Here is an 18,006-nt window from a genome sequence, read left to right on the forward strand (position 1 = left end):
CCACTGGAACCAAAAAGGGACTGTGTGTGAACTGGGAACTTGGAAGGTGGCACAAGAGAAGGGCACTGTGACTGCTACTTAAAAAAAACAATTTTTTTCTTTTTGAGACAGAGTCTCACTATGTCACCCTCAGTAGAGTGCCGTCACGTCACAGCTCACAGCAACCTCAAACTCTTGGTCTTAAGTGATTCTCTTGCCTCAGCCTCCCAAGTAGCTGGGACTACAGGTGCCCACTAGAATGCCTGGCTATTTTTTGTCGCAGTTGTCATTGTTGTTTAGCTAGCCCAGGCTGGTTTTGAACCCACCACCCTCTGTGTATGTGGCTGGCTCTGTAACCACTGTGCTATAGGTGCCGAGCCCCAAGGTTGGTTTTGAATAGATGTAATTTGTGTATCCAAGTCAGCAAAGTCCTTTGGTGGGGATATAGCAACTACATGCTATTTTGATGATGTTTAAGAAGTCTTCTTTGGACTGGTTGTGGTGGCTCCCTCCTATAATCCTAGTACTCTGGGAGCCTGAGGTGGGTGGATTGCTTGAGCTCAGGAGTTTAAGATCAGCCTGGGCAAGAAAGAGCGAGGCGCCGTCTCTATTAAAAGTAGAAAAACTAGGGCGGCGCCTGTGTCTCAGTGAGTAGGGCGCCGGCCCCATATGCCGAGGGTGGAGGGTTCAAACCCAGCCCCGGCCAAACTGCAACAAAAAAAAAAAAAAAGAAAAAAAGAAAAACTAGCTGGACATTATATAGGCCCAGCTATTTTGGAGACCGAGGCAAGAGAATTGCTTGAGCCCAAGGGTTTGAGGTTGCTGTGAGCTATGACGCCATAGCACTCTAACCAGGGTAACAGAGTGAGATTCTGTCTAAAAAAAAAAAAAAAGTCCTCTTTGGAAAGATAGAAACACTGTTAAGAAAGAGTATCAACCTGGGTTCAAATTCTAAATTACTAGCTGCAGATCTTGGCAGCTCATCTAATCTTTTTGGGTATTTCCTTGGATGTAAAATGACAATAGTAACAGTACTTATACAATGCTATCGTGAGAATTAATTGGGCTAACAATGATAAATGCTCAGCATAGGACTTGGCACATGTCAGATCTCATAAAATGGGGGCTGCTATTATATAACATTAGTCATTTATTTATACTTAATTGACTGCCTCCTTTGGCCTTTCTCTTTTATTTATATATTTTTTTCCTTTTTATTTGTTTCTTTTCTTTGTTTTTACTCTTCTTCTCTTTTAGTTTTTTTTTAGAGAGAGTGTCTTGTTCTGTTACCCAGGCTGGGGGGTGCAGTGACGTGATTATAGCTCACTATAAGACTTGAACTCCTGGGCTCAAGCCATCCTCCTGCCTTAGCCTCCCAAGTAGCTGGGACTACAGGTAGGTGCCACCATGCCTAACTTAGTTTTTCTATGTTTTGTAGAGACGAAGTTTTCCTTTGTTGTCCAGGCTGGCCTGAGTTCAAGGGCAGGAGTTCACTGGCCTCAAGCTGCCCTCCTGCTTTGGCCTCCTGAAGTGCTAGGATTATAGGCATTAGCCACCGTGCCTGGCTTTCTTTTCCTCTCTTGATGGTTACCTGCCTGCCTTCCATGTGTTACTTTATTTTTTATTAATAAACACATATTTGTGGGACATCTTCCACTGCATAGCACTAGGCATTGGATTTGTACATAAAAGAGATGGGGCCCTGTCCTGGCACAGGGCCAGCCTGGCTGGCTACCCCCTTGCAGGCACTCTGCATTCCAAGCAGACCCATTGACTCCTGGGAAATGGGGTATAGATCTTTCTTTTTTTTGAAACAGAATCTGACTTTATCACCCTGGGTAGAGTGCTATGGTATCATAGCTCATAGCAACCTCAAACTCCTGGGCTTAAGTGATCCTCCCAAGAAGCTGGGACTATAAGCACCGGCCACAATACCTGGGGTCTTGCTCTCAGACTGGTCTTGAATTCATGGGCTCAAGCAATCCACTGGTCTCAGCCTTCCAGAGTGCTTAGGATTACAGGAGTGAGCCACCAGGCCAAGGGGTGTAGGTCTTAAACTTGACAGTTTACTTTCACTTTTATACTCTGGGCCTTTAAGTGAGTGCCTTCATTTTAGTTTTTTTTTGCATTTTTGTCCGGGGCTGGGTTTGAACCTACCACTCCGGCATCTGGGGCCAGTGCCCTACTCCTTTGAGCCAAAGGCGCCGCCCAGTGCCTTCATTTTAGCCGTCGTTTCTTTTTCTCATGTAGAATTCCAGTAAAATCACATTTTAGAACTTTATACTAACTGGGTACATGGCTTATGTGGCTTATGCCTGTAATCTTAGCACTCTGAGAGAATCACTTGAGGAATGATTCTCCAGGAGTTTGAGAACAGCCTGAGCAAGAGCGAGCCCCCTCTCTACAAAAAATAGAGAAATCAGCTGGGTGTAGCAGCATGCTCCTGTAGTCCCAGCTACTCAGGAAGCTGAGGCAGGAGGGATCACATGAGTCCAGAAGTCTGAGGTTGCTGTGCAGTATGATGATGCCACTCTGCTTTAGTTAGGGCAACAGAGTGAGACTGTCTCAATAACAAAATAAAACAAAAACAACAAAAAAACTTTATACTGGTTATTTCCGGTTTATTGGGCTTGAAGTGTTTTGTTACTTTCTTTCTTTTTGGTAGAGACAAGAGTCTCACTTTAGGGCCCTCGGTAGAGAGTGCTGTGGCGTCACAGCTCACAGCAACCTCCAACTCCTGGGCTTACGCGATTCTCTTGCCTCAGCCTCCAGAGTATCTGGGACTACAGGCGCCCGCCACAGTGCCCGGCTACTTTTTTTGTTGCAGTTTGGCCAGAGCCGGGTTTGAACCCACCACCCTCGGTATATGAGGCCGGCACCTTACTGACTGAGCCACAGGCGCCGCTGTTACTTTCTTTTCTTTTCTTTCTTTCTTTTTTTTTTTTTCCTGAGACAGAGTCTCACTTTGCTGCCCTTGGCAGAGTGCTGTGACATCATAGCTCACAGCAACCACAAACTCTTAGGCTCAAGTGATTCTCTTGCTTCAACCTCCCAAGTAGCTGGGACTACAGGCACCCACCATAAGGCCTAGCTATTTTGTTGTTGTTGTTGTTGCGGTTGTCATTGTTGTTTAGCTGGCCCAGGCTGGGTTTGAACCCACTAGCCTTGGTGCATGTGGCTAGTGCCATAATTACTGTGCTACAGGTGCTGAGCCTGCCCGACTGTTTTTTAGGGATGGGGGTCTTGATCTTGCTCAGGCTGGTCTCTAACCCATGAGCTCAAGCAATCCACTGCCTTGACCTCCCAGAGTGCTAGAATTACTGGCGTGAGCCACCGCGCCAGCCTCCTTTTTTTTGAGACAGTCTTACTCTGTTGCCCCAGCTAGAGTGCCGTGGCATCAGCCTACCTCACAACAACCTCAAATTCCTGGGCTGAGGCAATCCTCCTGCCTTAGCCTCCCAAGTAGCTGGGACTACAGGCACCCGCCACAATGCCTGGCTAGCTTTTCTGTTTTTGGTAGAGATGGGGTCTCATTCTTGCTCAGGCTGGTCTTGATCTCCTGAGCTTATGCAATCCATCCACCTCAGCCTCCCAGAGTGCCAGCGAGCTGGCCTTTTTTTTGTTGTTTTTTTTTTTTAAATAGATAAGAGTCTTGCTCTGTTCCTCAGGCTGGCTTTGAACTCCTGGGCTCAAGCAATCTTCCTACCTTGGCCTAATAAAGTGTTGGGATTACAGGCATAAGCCACTGTGCTCAGCCCAGCATTATTTTTACAAAAAACAAAATTATTATTTTACCTTTCTTTTTTTGAGATAGAGTCTCACTTTGTCGCCCTCCCCCCCCCACCCCCGTAGAGTGCCATGGCATTATAGCTCACAGCAACCTCAGACTTTTGTGCTCAAGTGATTCTCTTGCCTTTGCCTCACAAGTAGCTGGGACTATAGGCGCCCACCACAATGCCTGGCTATTTAAAATTATTATTTTAAAAACTGTGGCCCAGGCGGCACCCATGGCTCAGTGGGTAGGGGGCTGGCCGCATTCACCAAGGCTGGTGGGTTTGAACCTGGCCTGCGCCAGCTAAAGCAACAATGACAACAACAAAAAATAGCTGGTCTATTTTTGGGACTTCCTTGGGGTCTTCTCAAGGAGGCCCCAAGCATACATCTGCAAGGTCCTCCCTGTGGTGACTTAGCTGTCAGGAATTTGTAGAAACTTAACTTCCTGGGACCTGGAAACTAAAACTTGCTTCCACTTCTGTAAAAGCCCACGGTTCTGTAAAAGCCTGAGCCTGCTTCTCCAGCTTGATTCAAACTGACCATTCTCAATGGCACCTGTGGGCCAGAATTTTTGACTGGAGATAAAAAAGAGAAGACTGAGCCATTTCAGACTCTGGTCTGCCATTGCTCTGCCTGCTGGAATACAGCTCTTCCTCTTTCAAACAGTGTTTGCGTGTTCCTTCTCTCTATTGGGCCTCGTCTTCCTGAAACACTACTACCTCTGTGAGCCTTCCACTTCCGAGACCTTGGTTTTCTACTTCTGTGCCCCCATAGCATTGTGCTTGCAACTTTGTGAGAATATCCCTCAATTTGCTGGGGGGGATGTCTGTCTCTCCAAAGTAGGCTTTCAAGCCCTTGAGAACAGGGACTGTATTTTATTTATTGCCTCCTGAGGATTGAGCACACTGTCTGACCTAAGAGTTAACTGGGGCCTCTGAGACATGCTCCTAGGTCTTGCTACTGTGAATTTGTGACAGAATGGAGAAAACAATCGGTAGCTAGTTTTTTTTTTTTTTTTTTTACCTGCTGTGTAATCATCAAAGATAAAAGACCAAACCCCACTCTGCTCTTCCTTCGCAGGGAGGGCAACTACGGTCTTGCGTTTGGTCTCCTTTGTTCTACAAAGTTGTTAGCTAAAGATTTTTTTTTTTTTTTTTTTTTTTGCAGTTTCTGGCAGGGGCTGGGTTTGAACCCACCACCTCCGGCATATGGGGCCAGTGCCCTACTCCTTTGAGTCATAGGCACTGCCCCAAGCTGAAGCTTTTTTTTTTTATTTTTTATTTATTTATTTATTTATTTTTTTATTGTTGGGGATTCATTGAGGGTACAATAAGCCAGTTACACTGATTGCAATTGTTAGGTAAAGTCCCTCTTGCAATCATGTCTTGCCCCCACAAGCTGAAGCTTTTTATACTAAAAAATAGTAGGGGTATAATGGGCCAAAAAAATAAAAAGGCAAAAATTATCCTGTGTGAAAAGACAACCCCAACCAGACCTTGTTTTTGGAGTTTTGGGGGCTGAGACAGCCATGTTAAGATGACACAGGAAGCCTTAATGGTGAATCCCCCCACCCAACTTTCTTTATTTATTTGCCTGTATCCTGGAGGCCTCCTCTCCAGTCCAGACAAGTCTGAAACAGAACAAAGGCAGCAAATACCTTCCTTGTAAGTTAAGGTTGTGAGAGAGCAATATTAGGACAGAAAGATTTAGAAGGTACAGAAACATTTCTCTCCATTCTCTACTTCCTGCTCCTACTCCGTCCAAGATCCTTGTGAAGAGTGAGGAGTATTTGGAAGTGAGAACATGGTCCAGACTAGTGCAAGTCTCTATTCCACCAGAGGCAAAGCCCTAATGGGGAGGGGCAAAGCCCTAATGGACGAGGGCAGTTGGCATTGCTAGCAGATAAGAGGACTCTTTCCTTAAGACTGACGCCCTGAGAGCAGAGCTGGCCTTGACTCCTTGGTTCTTTAGAAATTCTCTGTTTGTCAGAAAGAGGGAGGGGGGGGGCCTTGGTGTGTGTCACACTTTATGGGGGCAAGACATGATTGCAAGAGGGACTTTACCTAACAATTGCAATCAGTGTAACCTGGCTTATTGTACCCTCAACGAATCCCCAACAATAAAAAAAAAAAAAAAAAAATTCTCTGTTTGTCAATCTCTGCAATGTCCCTTGAGACCTACCAGCTGGACAGCTGCAGAGCAGAGGTGGCCATGAAGTGTGTCTGGATGAGCAAATGCCTGTTAACAGCCCCAAGCCTTCCCTCAGCCTTGGCCATGAGTGAGCTGGCAATCTCTTCTCCAAGACTAAAAGATTTCTGACCCTAGACCCCTGGGGTGATTCTTCAGGAAGAAGGTGGCTCCTCAGCAGAGAAGGCAGGGTGGGTTGTCACATTAGATGGGGCACAGCATGTCTCAGTGGAGATCAGGTAGGCAGAAAGCCTGCCTGGGGGCCAGACAGTGGACTTGGATGTGGCAACAGGAGTTGGGGGCCAGAACAGGGAAGGCACAAATCAAGTCATGAGTTTTTTTTTTTTTCTGTGCCCTTCTTGAGTGAGTAGAATATTTCACTCACTAACCAGGGTGATATTTCATTGACCAGGGTGTTCTGAATAGGCTAAGGAGGTGCAATATAACTTCATGTAATTATTATTATTATTACTTTTGAGATAGAGTCTCACTTTGTAGCCCTTGGTAGAGTGTCATGGCATCATAACTCACAGCAGCCTCAAGTTCTTGGATTCAATTGATCCTCTTGCCTCATTCTCCTGAGTAGCTGGGACTATACCACAACACCAGGCTATTTTATTTTTTTGAGACAGAGTCTCATTTGGTTGCCCTTGATCGAGTACTCTGACATCATAGCTCACAGCAACCTCAAACTCTTGGGCTCAAGTGATTCTCTTCCCTCAGTCTCTGGAGTAACTGGGACTACAGGCACCTGCCACAGCGCCTGGCTATTTTTAGAGATGGGGGGTGGCAGGGTCTCCCTCTGGCTCAGGCTGGTCTCAAACTCGTGAGCTCAGGTGATCCGCCCACCTCAGGCTCTCAAAGTGCTGGGATTGTAAGCATGAGCCACCTCACCCAGCCTACCTGGCTATTTTTAGAGACAGAGTCTTGCTCTTGCTCAGGTTGGTCTGGAACTCTGGAGCTCAGGCCATCCACCTGCGTTGGCCTCCCATAGTGCTAGGATTACAGGGGTGAGCTGCCACGCCTGGCTAATTATTATTTTTTTGAATAAGCATTTTCTTTTTTCTCTTTTGTGTATCATAGGACAATAGCATGAAAATGGGGCTTAGATCTACCTGTACCCTTAGCAGTAGGCTAGGCCTCCATGTAGCATATGTTCTTCCATTTTTCCCCTAGATTGCAGCCACACTTAATAACTAGCATTACCCCCACTAAACTGTAAAATAGATAATTGCAGTCCTTGGTTAAAATCCTCCAGTGAATTCCCATTTCATGAAGGCCAATCTTATCATTGCCTGTGGCTAGTTACTCAATTTTTTTCCTTTTTTTTTTCTGATACAGAGTCTCAAGTTGTCACCTGGGTAGAGTGCTGTGGCATCACAGCTCACAGCAACCTCCAACTCCTGGGCTTAAGCGATTCTCTTGCCTCAGCCTCCCAAGTAGCTGGGACTATAGGCACCCACCACAACGCCCGGCTATTTTTTGGTTGTAGTTGTCATTGTTGTTTGGCAGACTTGGGCTGGATTCGAACCATCAGCTCTGGTGTATGTGGCTGGTGCCTTAGCAGCTTGAGCTACTGGCGCTGAGCCATAGTTACTCAATTCTAACTCCCCATCCCCTTGCATGTCCTCAAACAAATCTCGTGCCTCAGGGCCTCTGTACCCTTTGCCCAGAGTTCCTTTCCCCTGAGTATTGAAATAGCTGACTTTTGCTTCTTCCTGGTCTCTTTAGAAATGTCTCTTTATCAGAGAGATGCTCCCTGACCACTCTATACTCACATTTGGTGCTCTTTCCACCCTTTTACCCAACCTTACTTTTCTCCCTGTTCCTTGTCACCATTTGACATGCTATTATATATTTACTTGTTTATTTTGTCACTCCTCCATAAATTCGGAGAGGTCAGAGACCTTGTTTTATTTATCCCCAGTGCTTGCAACAGTGTGTGGCACAATAAATACTCGTTAAACGAATGAGTGACCAATATCACTCATTGATATTGTCAATCAAGGGGAGGAGACCAGACCACAAAAGATGACTGAGAGATGAAAGGCTGAGGTGGGTGGATTGCCTGAGGTCAGGAGTTTGAGACCAGCCTTAGCAAGAGCGAGACACTGTCTAAAATAGCCAGGCATGTGGCAGGCACCTGTAGTCCCAGCTACTTGGGAAGCTGAGACAAGAAGCTCACGCCTGTAATCCTAGCACTCTGGGAGCCCAGGTGGTTGGATTGCCTGAGCTCACAGGTTCGAGAGCAGCCTGAACCACGGAAAGACCCACTGACTCTAAAAAAAAATAGGGCATTGGGCGGCGCCTGTGGCTCAAGGAGTAGGGCGCCGGTCCCATATGCCGGAGGTGGCGGGTTCAAACCCAGCCCCGGCCAAAAACCACAAAAAAAAAAAAAAAAAAAAAAATAGGGCATTGTGGTAGGCAACTGTAGTCCCAGCTACTTGGGAGGCAGAGGCAAGAGAATTGCTTGAGCCCAAGAGTTTGAGGTTGCTGTGAGCTATGACACCATGGCATTCTACTGAGGGTGACAAAGTGAGACTCTGTCTCAAAAGGAAAAAAAAGAAAAAAAAAAAGGAGGATCACTTGAGTCCAAGATTGTGAGGTTGCTGTGAGCTGTGATGCCATGGTACTCAACCCAGGGAAACAGAGTGAGGCTGTGTCTGAAAAAAAAAAAAAAAGAAAAAAGAGAGAGACCTTTCCTAAATCTTGGTGAGTGCAAGCTAGTTCAGAGCTGGATTTGATTTAGAAACAAAAAGAGGCTCGGTGCCTGTAGCTTAGTGGCTAGGATGCCAGCCATATATACCAGAGCTGGCAGGTTCGAATCCAGCCCGGGCCTGCCAAACAATGACAACTGGAACAACAACAACAACAACAACAACAACAACAACAACAACAACAAAGTAGCTGGGTGTTATGATGGTTGCCTGTAGTCCCAGCTACTTGGGAGGCTGAGGCAAGAGAATTGCTTAAGCCCAAGAGTATGAGGTTGCTGTGAGCTGTGATACCACAGCACTCTACCCAGGGTGACAGCTTGAGACTCTGTCTCAAAAAAAAAAAAAAAAAAAAAGAAAGAAAAAGAAACATCTTCCTTGCATGTTAAGGATGTGGGAGCAATTGTCTTTGTTGCAGGTCCCAGTCGCTGAGCCTGCGCAAAGCCTGCCCGCGCATGTCCAAGTATGCAATAGTGTTTGTTATACAAACAATAAAGCTACATTCCAGGGGAGATAAAGCAATCCCATTTAGACTTTCTCCAATGGTTATTAATAGCAATGAGACATGAGAGCAAGATTGGCAAGAGTGTCAGAGTTGGTGGCTCGGCGCCTGTAGCTCAGTGGTTAGGGCGCTGGCCACATACACTGGGGCTGGAGGGTGTGAACCTGGCCCGGGTCTGCTAAACAACAATGACAACTTCAACAGCAACAGCAACAACAATAACAAAAAATAGCCGGGTGTTGTGGTGGGCACCTTTAGTCTCAGCTACTTGGGAGGCTAAGGCAAGATAATCGCTTAAGCCCAGGAGTTTGAGGTTGCTGTGAGCTGTGACATCACAGCACTCTACTGAGGGAGACATAGTGAGACTCTGTCTCAAACAAACAAACAAACAAAAAAAGTGTGTCAGAGTTGGAAAGATCCTTAGGTCAAACACTTGTAGCAGGGTCAGGATTCCCAGACCAGGCACTTTCCACCACACCTCAAATGAGACAGCTTGCTTCTCCTCTCTCATTTTAGGCCGTATTGTTGGGCTAGATTGCTGGATTTTCCAACTAGTGCTCTTTCTACAACAAATTCTAAAGAATAAGCTTATTAGTCTGGCTCGATGTTCGTAGCTCAGTGGTTAGGGTGCTGGCCACATGCACCAGGCTGGTGGGTTTGAACCCGGCCTGGGCCTGCTAAAGAACAACAAACAAATAGCCAGGCGTTGTGACAGGTGCTTGTAGTCCCAGCTAATAGGGAGGATGAGGCAGGAGGATTGCTTGAGCCCAAGAGTTTGAGGTTGCTATGAGCTGTGATGCCACAGCCCTCTATCAGGGGCGACATACTGAGACTCTGTCTCAAAAAAAAAAAAAAAGATTATTATTCCACTGCAGAATCAGCTAGGTAACAGCCACTACAGAATCAGCCAGGTGATTGTAGTGGACAGCAATCACTAAGTTTTATTATATTTGTATATACACAGATAATTACAATGGGAGATAACTGAGACAGGATCCAAATTAGGCTTGCTTGTATATTTAAACACATGACTTAATGTTACATTGCCGCCCAACTTTGGATCATTTCAGCACTAATTATTTGATTTTTATTTATTTATTTATTTATTTTTTAGAGACAGAGTCTCTCCTTGTAGAGTGCTCTGGTTTCATAGCTCACAGCAACCTCAAACTCTTGGGCTCAAATGATTTTCTTTTTCTCTTTTTTTTTTTTTTTTTGGGTTTTGGCCGGGGCTGGGTTTGAACCTGCCACCTCCGGCATATGGGACCGGCGCCCTACCCCTTGAGCCACAGGCGCCGCCCTCAAATGATTTTCTTGCCTTAGCCTCCTAAGTAACTGGACTACAGGCACTTGCCACAATGCCCGGCTATTTTTAGAGATGAGTCTCACTGTGGTTCAGGCTGGTCTCAAACTCCTGAGCTCAGGAAATCTATCTCCCAGAGTGCTAGGATTACAGGCTTGAGCCACTGCGCCTGTCCAATTTTTAAATTAGAATCATAGCATTTCAGAGCTGACAGGGACTTTAGTTCACAGTGTTTTTAAGGTTTTTTTTTTTTTTAAAGCTACAATTGATTGGGAAGCCAAAAACTGTTTTTTATTTTTTTTTATTGTTGGGGATTCATTGAGGGTACAATAAGCCAGTTACACTGATTGCAATTGTTAGGTAAAGTCTCTCTTGCAATCATGTCTTGCCCCCATAAAGTGTGACACACACCAAGGCCCCACCCTCCTCCCTCCATCCCTCTTTCTGCTTCCCCCCCCATAACCTTAATTGTCATTAATTGTCCTCATATCAAGATTGAGTACATAGGATTCATGCTTCTCCATTTTTGTGATGCTTTACTAAGAATAATGTCTTCCACGTCCATCCAGGTTAATACGAAAGATGTAAAGTCTCCATTTTTTTTAATGGCTGAATAGTATTCCATGGTATACATATACCACAGCTTGTTAATCCATTCCTGGGTTGGTGGGCATTTAGGCTGTTTCCACATTTTGGCAATGGTAAATTGAGCTGCAATAAACAGTCTAGTACAAGTGTCCTTATGATAAAAGGATTTTTTTCCTTCTGGGTAGATGCCCAGTAATGGGATTGCAGGATCGAATGGGAGGTCTAGGTTGAGTGCTTTGAGGTTTCTCCATACTTCCTTCCAGAAAGGTTGTACTAGTTTGCAGTCCCACCAGCAGTGTAAAAGTGTTCCCTTCTCTCCACATCCACGCCAGCATCTGCAGTTTTGAGATTTTGTGATGTGGGCCATTCTCACTGGGGTTAGATGGTATCTCAGGGTTGTTTTGATTTGCATTTCTCTAATACATAGAGATGATGAACATTTTTTCATGTGTTTGTTAGCCATTCGTCTGTCGTCTTTAGAGAAAGTTCTATTCATGTCTCTTGCCCATTGATATAAGGGATTGTTGGCTTTTTTCATGTGGATTAATTTGAGTTCTCTATAGATCCTGGTTATCAAGCTTTTGTCTGACTGAAAATATGCAAATATCCTTTCCCATTGTGTAGGTTGTCTCTTTGCTTTGGTTATTGTGTCCTTAGCTGTACAGAAGCTTTTCAGTTTAATGAAGTCCCATTTGTTTATTTTTGTTGTTGTTGCAATTGCCATGGCAGTCTTCTTCATGAAGTCTTCCCCCAGGCCAATATCTTCCAGTGTTTTTCCTATGCTTTCTTGGAGGATTTTTATTGTTTTATGCCTTAAGTTTAAATCCTTTATCCATCTTGAATCAATTTTTGTGAGTGGGGAAAGGTGTGGGTCCAGTTTCAGTCTTTTACATGTAGACATCCAGTTCTCCCAACACCATTTATTGAATAGGGAGTCTTTCCCCCAAGGTAAGTTCTTGTTTGGTTTATCAAAGATTAGGTGGTTGTAAGATGTTAGTTTCATTTCTTGGTGTTGAATTCGATTCCAAGTGTCTATGTCTCTATTTTTGTGCCAGTACCATGCTGTCTTGACCACTATGGCTTTGTAGTACAGACTAAAATCTGGTATGCTGATGCCCCCAGCTTTATTTTTGTTACTAAGAACTGCCTTAGCTATACGGGGTTTTTTCCGGTTCCATACAAAACGCAGAATCATTTTTTCCAAATCTTGAAAGTACGATGTAGGTACTTTGATAGGAATGGCATTGAATAGGTAGATTGCTTTGGGAAGTATAGACATTTTAACAATGTTAATTCTTCCCATCCATGAGCATGGTATGTACTTCCATTTGTTAATATCCTCTGCTATTTCCTTTCTGAGGATTTCATAGTTTTCTTTATAGAGGTCCTTCACCTCCTTCGTTAGGTATATTCCTAGGTATTTCATTTTCTTTGAAACTATGGTGAAGGGAGTTGTGTCCTTAATTAGCTTCTCATCTTGACTGTTATTGGTGTATACAAAGGCTACTGACTTGTGGACATTGATTTTATATCCTGAAACATTACTGTATTTTTTGATGACTTCTAGGAGTCTTGTGGTTGAGTCTCTGGGGTTCTCTAAGTATAAGATCATGTCGTCAGCAAAGAGGGAGAGTTTGACCTCCTCTGCTCCCATTTGGATTCCCTTTATTTCCTTGTCTTGCCTAATTGTATTGGCTAGAACTTCCAGCACTATGTTGAATAGTAAAGGTGACAGAGGACAACCTTGTCTGGTTCCAGTTCTAAGAGGAAAAGCTTTCAGTTTTACTCCATTCAGTAAAATATTGGCTGTGGGTTTGTCATAGATAGCTTCAATCAGTTTTAGAAATGTGCCACCTATGCCTATACTCTTCAGTGTTCTAATTAGAAAAGGATGCTGGATTTTATCAAATGCTTTTTCTGCATCTATTGAGAGGATCATATGATCTTTATTTTTGCCTCTGTTAATATGGTGGATAACGTTTATGGACTTGCGTATGTTAAACCAGCCTTGCATCCCTGGGATGAAGCCTACTTGATCATGATGAATGACTTTTTTGATGATAAGCTGTAATCTATTGGCTAGGATTTTGTTGAGAATTTTTCCATCTATATTCATGAGTGAGATTGGTCTGAAATTCTCCTTTTTGCTTGGGTCTTTTCCTGGTTTTGGTATCAGGGTGGTGTTTGCTTCATAGAATGTGTTGGGGAAGATTCCTTCTTCCTCAGTTTTTTGGAATAATTTCTGCAGTACAGGAATAAGCTCATCCTTGAAGGTTTGATAGAATTCTGGAGTGAAGCCATCTGGACCAGGGCATTTTTTAGTTGGAAGCTTTTTTATTGTTTCTTTGATCTCAGTGCTTGAAATTGGTCTGTTCAGGAGGTCTATTTCTTCCTGGCTAAGTTTAGGGAGAGGGTGTGATTCCAAATATTGATCCATTTCCTTCACATTGTCAAATTTCTGGGCATAGAGTTTCTGGTAGTATTCAGAGATGATCTCTTGTATCTCTGTAGGATCAGTTGTTATTTCCCCTTTATCGTTTCTGATTGAGGTTATTAGAGATTTTACTTTTCTATTTCTAGTTAGTCTGGCCAATGGTTTATCTATTTTATTTATTTTTTCAAAAAACCAACTCCTTGTTTCATTAATTTTCTGAATGATTCTTTTGTTTTCAATTTCATTGATCTCTGATTTGATTTTGGAGATTTCTTTTCTTCTACTGAGTTTAGGCTTAGATTGTTCTTCTTTTTCCAATTCCATAAGATCTCTTGTGAGATTGTTGATGTGCTCTCTTTCTGTTTTTCGAATGTAGGCATCTAAAGCGATGAATTTTCCTCTCAAAACTGCTTTTGCAGTATCCCACAGGTTTTGGTAGCTTGTGTCTTCATTGTTGTTATGCTCAAGGAAGTTAATGATTTCCTGTTTTATTTCTTCCTTCACCCATCTTTTATTCAACAGAAGATTGTTTAATTTCCATGCCTTTGGGTGGGGTTGAGCATTTTTGTTAGAGTTGAGTTCCACCTTTAGTGCCTTATGGTCTGAGAAGATACAAGGTAAAATTTCAATTCTTTTGATTCTGTTGATATTTGTTTTGTGTCCCAGGATATGATCAATTTTGGAGAATGTTCCATGGGGTGATGAGAAGAATGTATATTCTTTATCTTTGGGGTGGAGTGTTCTATATACGTCTATCAAGCATAATTGTTCTAGGGTCTCATTTAAATCTCTTACATCTTTGTTTAATTTCTGTTTAGAGGATCTGTCCAGGTCTGTAAGAGGTGTGTTAAAGTCCCCTGTTATGATGGTATTATCAGATATCATATTGCTCAGACTGAGTAAGGTCTGCTTCAAGAATCTGGGAGCATTTAAATTGGGTGCATAAATATTTAGAATTGAAATGTCTTCTTGTTGTAGTTTTCCCTTGACCAATATAAAGTGACCATCTTTGTCTTTTTTGACTTTAGTTGCTTTAAATCCACATGTATCTGAAAATAAGATTGCAACTCCTCTTTTCTTCTGAATTCCATTTGCCTGAAAAATTGTCTTCCAACCCTTGACTCGGAGCTTTAATTTGTCTTTTGAAGCCAGGTGTGTTTCTTGCAGACAGCAAATGGATGGCTTGTGTTTTTTAATCCAGTCAGCCAATCTATGTCTCTTCAGTGGGGAATTCAAGCCATTAACATTTATTGAGATAATTGATAAGTGTGGTAGTATTCTATTCGTCTTATTTGGTGAGAGTCCATTGCTTAGTTTTATCTTTTGCATCAGTGTGGAGGTTAGGTTCTGTCCTTTGATTTCTGAGTTCTTACTTTGCCAAAAACTGTTTTTTAATTTTGGAGACAGAATCTCACTCTGTTGCCCTGGGTAGAGTGCCGTGGCATCATACTTCACAGCAACTTCAAACTCTCGGGCTCAAGCAATCCTCTTGTCTCAGCCTCCTGAGTAGCCACAACACCTATGGCTAGAAGTTTTTTCTATTTTTAGTAGAGATGGTGTCTCACTCTTGCTTAGTCTGGTCTGGAACTCCTGAGCTCAAGCAATCCACTCTCTTGGAGCCACGGCACCCAGCCAGCTTAACCTAATTAATAGTGCTGTATTTAGAAAACAATGTGCTAAATGGAGGCAGTCTATGTCGCCTCTAGAACAAAGGACATCAGAAAAACCAATGGTGCCTGAGCTTGAACACAGAGCCCAGGTCTATCTTAGAGACAGATATATCCCGTGAGTGTAATGGCACCAGACACTGAGACAGTTCAAGTACTTGCCCTGCCTTCTATTCCTGAGCAGAAGATAAATTTCTGACTGTAATTTGGCTTTCCAAATATGTGGATGGTTCAAATTCTCACTGTAAGCAAATGTGAGATGGCGCTCTGGGTTTGACACCAGCCTCTTTGCAGAAGGCAGTGAGAGGCCATTCTAAAGCAACTGCTGCTTCAAGGCATGTGTCTTCTGAAGACAGGGAAGTGGTGCCAGGCCAGGGAGGAATTACCTGCAAAATGTTTTAGAGAAGTAAAGACTTTTTTATGATTGGTTCCACAGCAGGACACAGGCCAGGCCAGAACCTATAAGCTACTACTTTTTAAGCTAAAAGCTTCCTGGCCCATACATCTAGCAGGTTATTATAACCTCTTGTGTTTTAGGTTCACAGTGGATGTTAATGACACCACACAGAGATAGTAACATGTTTTATTTACAACAGAGTTTCAAAATTATTTGTTGATGAAAGACAACTATTTTCAGTGTCCTTCCTGCTCGCAGTGACAAGAATGTCATGTCCTAACAGACTCAGGTCCAGCGCTGGTAACAATCTCCCTGGTCCCAATGAGTTATATTCTTTGGGTGTGCCACAGAGTAAGTCTGGGAGTGACCTGGTCCTGTACTTTGGGAGGGAACCAGGCGGGCTTGGTAGATAGCGTCAAATCAATCCAGTGACCACAGGGGAGAGCATGTGGTCACTGAGAAGGGGATACTCATAATACAAAAGATGGAGAACAAAGAAATTATCCTTTTCTAGAACTGGGGAGAGGGAGAAAGATGGAAGAACAAAACATGCTCTTTTCCATACAGTAACCTGGGTTCAAAGAACTGAGCTGGTCTTTAGATCTTTTTAACCACTGTGTTAGGATATGGCGGTTTTAGGCAAAACAGTTCTTCAGAGGTTCATTTTTCACCACTCCTTATAGCACACGGGGGTTAGGAGATGTGGATCCTTAAGATCCTCTGGCATAGGCCAGGTGCAGTGGCTCACGCCTGTCATCCTAGTATTCTGGGAGGTCAAGGCGGGGGGATTGCTTGAGCTCACGAGTTGGAGGCCAGCTTGAGCAAAAGCAAGACCCCATCTCTACTAAAAACAGAAAAACTGAGGCAAGAGGACAACTTGAAGTTGCTATGAGCTGTGACGCCACAGCACTCTACCCAGGACAACAGCTTGAGACTCTGTCTCAAAAAAAAAGATCCTCTGGCATGGCAGAGAGGCAGATTTAGCTCCTGCCCTCCCAAAAAGATAAGGGTGTAAGGGGAAATGTAGGGCCAAGCTTTAAGCTTTACAAAGGACTCTACAGTGGGTGTATATGTTGCATCCTTTTTAGCAAGGGTATTTAGCAGGGAACTTATAATGGGAAAAAAAAACACTTTAGTTCTGTTTTGTGACTACTTTATGACTCCTTTTATCAAACAAGCCCCAGCCCCTATTTTTAAATGTATTTTTATTTTTGTTTGTTAGATTATTATTTATTTCCCAATCTTTATTTTACTTTTTTGAGACAGGGTCTTACTATATAAGCAGGTTGGAGTGCTGTAGCTATTCACAGGCATGATTACAGTGCAATATAGCCTCAATCTCCTGGACTCAAGGGATACTCCCTATAGCTGGGACTGTAGGCGCATATTACCACGCCCAGCCTAGCCCTTATTTTAAGTGGGTTGTGTGTTCATATCTGTGGAAGGCAACCTGGGGCAGGCAAGAAGAGGGGGAATAAAACCTCAGATCACTGGTGGGTGTGGTGGCTCATTCCTATAATCTTAGCATTCTGGGAGGCTGAAGCCAGAATCAGGAGGCTCACTTAAGGTCAAGAGTTTGAGACTAGCCTGAGCAAGAGCAAGACCCTGTCTCTACCAAAAATAGAAAAAATTAGCTAGCCATGGTGGCAGGCACCTTTAGTCCCAGCTACTTGGGAGGATGAAGTTGGAGGATCGCTTGAGCCCAGAAGTTTTTTTTTTTTTTTGTAGAGACAGAGTCTCACTCCATGGTCCTCGGTAGAGTGCCGTGGCCCCACACAGCTCACAGCAACCTCCAACTCCTGGGCCTAAGTGATTCTCTTGCCTCAGCCTCCCGAGCCCCCAGGACTACAGGCTCCCACCACAACGCCCGGCCATTTTTTGGTTGCAGTTTGGCCGGGGCCGGGTTTGAACCCGCCACCCTCGGGATATGGGGCCGGCGCCTTACCAACTGAGCCACAGGCGCCGCCCGAGCCCAGAAGTTTTAGGTTGTGGTGAGCTATGATGATGCCACTGCACTCTACTTGTCTGGAGAGAGAGTGAGACTCTGTCTCCAAGAAAAAAAAAAAAACAGACCTCAGATCAAGGAAGTTTTTTTTTTTTTTTGGTAGAGACAGAGTCTCACTTTATGGCCCTTGGTAGAGTGCCGTGGCCTCACACAGCTCACAGCAACCTCCAACTCCTGGGCTTAAGCGATTCTCTTGCCTCAGCCTCCCGAGTAGCTGGGACTACAGGCGCCTGCCACAACGCTCGACTATTTTTTTGTTGCAGTTTGGCCGGGGCCGGGTTTGAACCCGCCACCCTCGGTATATGGGGCTGGCGCCTTACCGACTGAGCCATAGGTGCCGCCCAAGGACGTTTTTTTCAACCAAGCCTGGTTCCTCCTTCAGAAGTAGCTTATTAAATAGCCAAGAGAGTTTGGGCTGTTCTTCACCCTAGTTTTCCTAAAGAAACTTGGGGGAGT

Source organism: Nycticebus coucang, chromosome 10 (genome assembly GCF_027406575.1).
Source record: "Nycticebus coucang isolate mNycCou1 chromosome 10, mNycCou1.pri, whole genome shotgun sequence".
Lineage (NCBI taxonomy): Eukaryota > Metazoa > Chordata > Mammalia > Primates > Lorisidae > Nycticebus > Nycticebus coucang.